This window comes from Triticum dicoccoides, chromosome 7B (assembly GCF_002162155.2).
Source record: "Triticum dicoccoides isolate Atlit2015 ecotype Zavitan chromosome 7B, WEW_v2.0, whole genome shotgun sequence".
NCBI classification, from domain to species: Eukaryota; Viridiplantae; Streptophyta; class Magnoliopsida; order Poales; family Poaceae; genus Triticum; species Triticum dicoccoides.
In genome coordinates, this window is record NC_041393.1 from 706020782 (window position 1) to 706026347 (window position 5566).

The window sequence follows — 5566 nt, forward strand, 5'->3', positions numbered from 1 at the left end:
ATCTTTAGGAATGCCTCCAAAGACTATTTGTAGCATTTCTCATACTGCCTCTAATTTTATTGTCTGGCATAAGTCATACTGCCTTCAAAACATTTTTGTGGCATTTCTTAAGATCGCCTCTAAAACCTTTTTGTGGCGTCTTTCGACTTGCCTTCAAAATGTTTCTGAGGCACATAAGAACGCCACAAACTTTACAGACATGTAAGATTATAATTAAAAACACTGTTGCAGCAAGCTCACTAATTTGCAACCACTGTACAAACACATATATACAACAGTAGAACAAGATTGAGAGGCTTGCATTGGCTAGAAGTATCATTGTGCAAGCGAATAACGTAAAGCATCAGAACATCTTCACAAATTCGAAAACGACATTAAAGTATCAATCACCAACACAGGACCAACAATGTAACACACAGGTAGACTACCTACTGTTGCGACAACAATGTAACACACAGGTAAACTGCCTACTGTTGAAACAATGTTGTAAAGAGTGTTCCAACTTGATGCAATCAATTCGAAGTACACAAACCAATCAGCCGTGTGTCACCATCAACTTCGACTTTCGGATGACATCTACAAGAGCAAAGACTGTTCTTAGCACTGTAACAGGGTTAAGGAGGCAGGCATGTAAAATAATGTAAATAATAAAACTTAAACATATTTTTGTTTGTGCCATTAAACTTAATCTATCATTCAAACATCAACAGCATGCACGAGTAGGTAAAAAAACATCACTGTAAAATGTAAAATAGGTAAATGATAAAGATCATTAAGGGGTGATAGGTATTGCTTTAAATCTGGACCATTGGTCATTGCCTCCTTGGACTGAATCACTGAATAGATGATCAAGTTGGTACTAGCAAAAAAAGGATAAACTGCAACCTATGCCTGTTATTCCATCTGATCCAGCTTGCGCGTGAACCATATGACAAGAGTTGTCATTTCGGAGAAGCACCGCTGGCCATTAGAATGTCCAGATTCCACATGACACTAAGACACCGAGCACTATTTTTAAGAACTGAAACATGGAGCCATCAATTCAAGGTGCAACAACTGTACAAACTTTACACAGGTGCACTACCTACTGTTGTTGAATACTGTACAGCAATGAAACATATCTTCACAAATTCAGAAATGACCAAAACCTATGCCTATTATCACAACTTAAATGAGCATCTTTGATCACCAATACACATGTACACCTCTTGTCAAAACCTATTGTCACAACAACTCCAGATTATTGTCAAGGATTGCAGAGAAGAGGATATTAGATGAACTGATTACTATGTTCAGGTTAGGAAATTATATATCCACAGAAAACAGAGTTTGGAGTTAAGTAGCACCAGTACATATTATTTCATGTTAGTGCAACTCACCTATGACCTTGTTGTCTCACATATCTTCTATCTCTTCAACGTATTCCTCACAGCACATTCTGAGGTAATGCAACGAGCCTGATGCTTGGTCACCTGACTTCCTGTAGTTTAAGAGCTTACCATAGTGAAGCGTTTTAATTTATCCCTGTTTGAAGCTTCTGTTTTTGCTTGATAACATTGATGCATTCCATTTGTGGTGGATTAACTTCTCTGACTCTATAATTCAGCCCATTCAATCTCCGTTCATGGTCAGACACATGGGACTGATTAAATGCATCAGATCTTGATCTCAAAGTCATCATTTTTTCCTGGCGTGTACAATTCAAAACTCGGTTAGAAAAAACAAGATAAAAACTAAGATAAAAACACCAATGATGACTACTATCCATTCGACATTTAGTTCAAAAACAATCAATAGCTCTCACCTGATCCATATCAAAGAAGTCTCTTGCAGGTGGACATCATCATGCCCATCAATTCTAGCGTCCATATCAAAGAAGTCTCTTGCAGGTGGATGAACCACAACGTACCAATCCTTCTCTATAGAATCTTGTACATAATAGACTTGGGTAGCTTGAGTTGCGAGGATAAATGGCTCATCAAATATGTTGCTACCGCTGCTTAGCAAATGGTTAAAATTCACCTCAGTTATTCCATAATAAATATTTGAAAGTGAGCAGAAGCAAAGAGAAATTCCTAGAAACAATATCAATTTACTACTAGCAAAAATTCCACAGGTTAAGAATCTATATAGTACTAATATACGAGACTTAATCAGTTCAGTGCTACTCCAATGGTAACTAAACTGCATAGAACTCTGTAGATAATCAGTTCAGTGTTGTCATGTTATTAGTTTACTGATTTAAGAAAAGATCATGTATGTCAGGGATGTTCTATATAGAAGACCTCAAGTGTAGCAAGAAAACAGGTTAACTGAAACCTGATGCAGCAAGAATAGAAGTATATCTACATAGCTTACTAGATAACATGTAGGGATGTTCCATATAGAAATGGCAAATGCGCCTGCAGTTTGATTATCAGTATATCTACATAGCTTACTCCTTGTGTGCACTTTTCTAACATGAACAGAAGGCCACCATGCACGCAAGGCCACAACGAACAAAGCTCAAATTTCAACAGGACAAGTTGACACACTCCATGTATAATTACAAAAAGAACATCCAACACAGTACAAGTTGATTCTAGATGTCATAGCATAATGATTCTTCCTACAGGACTTCTAGCACAAACAAAAACTGGAAGAAAAAGAAGTACAAAATTTAAGAGACATTACCTCGAACACCTTCTGTGCACCAGGGCGTCGGATCAACTGCAACCAGCAATATTCGTGTCTGGCGTGGGGAGGATCGCCGCTGATTCGTTCATTTCCTGGACCACCTTGCCCCTCCTCCTCTCCGAGCCTCGATCTCCCCTCTCCTTCACCGCGCCCACTGCAATCCCACCCCGAGATTGGGGATGAGAGAAGAAGAGGCACAGCGTGGAGATGGCGGTGCAGGTCGTCGCGGACGCGGCTGCCGCGACGGCTGCGGAGGATCCGGTGTGGAGCACCGGTGGCGGAGGAGGCTCCGGCGGCGACGACGAGGCGCCCACGGAGGAGCAACGGCGATGGTGAGCAGCGACGCGCCGGCCGCGATGTTATGTGTTTTTTATTTTCACACACTTTGGAAGGCAGCAGGTGGGAGGGTTGTTTCCTTAAAAAAGTGAACATCTATAGGTAATGTAGACAAAGCATTCGAGGCATTTTACGCCAAAACGCCGGCTAAACTCCGCGGCACTTTTGAGAACGCCTTGCTTTCCCCCTGTTTTGCAGGCAATTTTCCAAATTGCCCTTGAAGGCTGTGAGCTTCGGAGGCATTTTTAGAAAGTGCCTTCAATGGCATGATTTTGAGGCGTTTAGCAAAAACGCTGGCAAAAAAATGCCTCCTAATGCCATACGTGTTGTAGTGCATGCACATGCATGCATCACACTGAACTTGGACATGATACTCTTTGCTTAACTCAGAAGGGATCCGAGCAACGACCCCCAAAACACAGTAATACTAATCAGAGGTTTTCCAACTCGCCCCTGGTTCACACGTGCAAGCAAACAAGTGTGTACGTGCAGTTCGTGACGCAAGAGATCGGCATCTTTCCACCAGAATGAGGTCATTTTAATTAGTGTTGGATCAGGCTGACTTTAATTAGGATAGTACATCATTAGTTTGGTCAATATGTAGGATATAGGAAATTAGGAATATACTTGTAAATTAATTGGCCTGCAAAGAAAAGAAATATATACCAGCACACATGCATGAACCTTTCTGTTTCTTGTTCATTGTTTCGAGAATGTTGAAGAACGCCAACTTCGCCGCTTACTGTATTTTTTATGAAAAAATATTCGTTGCTTTTGATGCGGTCTTGCTTGCATTGTCACGAGAAATCGGGAAATACAGCACCGGTCCAAGAGAGATGTCTGAAACAAGCAGATGTCATGCATAGACCAGGTAGCATACTACTCGCATACCGGCGCACATATTAAATCAGTTAAGTATGTCCGGTGGATGAAGTCTATGGACTGCATACATACATAGTTAATTAACTAATCAAAAGTGACGATCCAATCAACAAAAGTGACCTGGTCTCAGTGATTTCCAGATCATCGGCTTGCCCATTCTCAGCTACTAGCATCACACAAGTTGCCGGCTGCGTACATGGCCAGTTTGGCTACATGCATAGGTGCACAGAGATCAAGCCAAATTTTGTTTTGACGGGAGAATACACTAGGTCCCGCCTTCTGAGAGTTCGTTCGATTTTGTATATTGGTTCGGTCACTGCGTACCAATTCTTCTGCTTAATACCACGTCAACTCAAGGTCTTGGTTCGTGCTGGGTCCAGGTCCAGTGTAAATATCGAGGCAGATTCGAAGTTGTAGGTTCTAGCCCAGCTGACATCACATGTGTGGGAACCGGGAAGAAAGAGCATATTTGGAATATAGAATCAGTTCAAAAAGCTCGCACGGGATAGAGAAAAAATGGAATCGTTAACTGGGGCCCACGACTAAAGTCCATGTCGAAGGACTTTTTTTTGAAACTATGATGATTTTTATAGCAAATTCGAAAACTATACACCCTAATGGAGAAAAATTAAAAGTATCACCCCGTCGGCCTCCTGTTGGCCGAAAAGGGACTTTTCGGCCGCCTGTTGGCCGAAGAGGGACTTTTTGGCCAACTGTTGGCCAAAAAGGACTTTTCGGCCAACCGTTGGCCAAAAAATACTTTTCGGCCAACAGTTGGCCAAAGAGTCCCTCTTCAGCCAACAGTCGCTCTATTTTTATAAAAATTCATATCAAATAGGATTTTTAGTATTTTAATTTGATTCTTTTTGCATTAGATTAGAAATTTTATGAAGTTTCTGTAGGTATGAAGTTTGACTAGATTTGAAAGTTTGAATTTGAATTTTCATGAATTTTCTCAAATCACTAGATTGCCTATAATTTGAGCTAGGAGTATTCTTTTTAGATGATTCTTTTTGCTACTGGTTCTTTGTGACTTTGTTTATCAATAGTAATTAATTGGTGAATTCTAGGATTATTTAAAATTAGGTTTTTACGCCATTCTCTTCCTCCATTTTCTCCCGCCATTTTATTTCCCGCCATTCTCTCCCTCCATTTTCTTTCCCGCCATTCTCTCCCGCCATCTTCTTTCCCGCCATCTTCTTTCTCGCCATCTTCACTTCTCAACTTATAAAACGAGCCTCATGGTGTCCACGATCATAGATACCATCGTCTGACACGGTCTGTGTCTCCTGCGTCGGTGCTGCTGGTGGAGTGTGAAACACTGTCTGAGACAAGTCATAAGTGTTTGCAGCTTCGTCATCATCATCGGAGAGTGTTTCACACCTATGACTTCTCTCACACAGTGTTTCACACTCCACATGAAGGCATCATCGTCATCCTCCGTCGATGCAACACTCCTTAGTGTGGCGGGAGAGAATGGCGGGAAAGAAAATGGCGGCAAAGAAAATGGAGGGAAAAAGATTGCGGGAAAGTATTTTTTTTTCATGTATAAAACGGCAATGGTTGTACAGGATTTACAAGGCACTTTTAAATATAAACTCCTATGAAGCTCAAAACAGTTTTCTAGTAGGATAAAGAAATAAAATACAAAAAAATACTACAAATAAAATAG

The 5566-nt window shown here is 40.9% G+C and overlaps 1 long non-coding RNA gene across 1 annotated transcript; it reads right to left on the reverse strand.

The window, feature by feature from the left end:
- Positions 1 to 213: 213 nt before the first annotated feature.
- On the reverse strand, positions 214 to 3087 carry LOC119341504. The gene is made up of 4 exons (XR_005165126.1): positions 2674 to 3087; positions 1805 to 1996; positions 1380 to 1687; positions 214 to 576 (listed from the first exon to the last, which is right to left on the reverse strand). It is a non-coding gene; the product is annotated as an uncharacterized LOC119341504 (long non-coding RNA).
- Positions 3088 to 5566: the final 2479 nt, after the last annotated feature.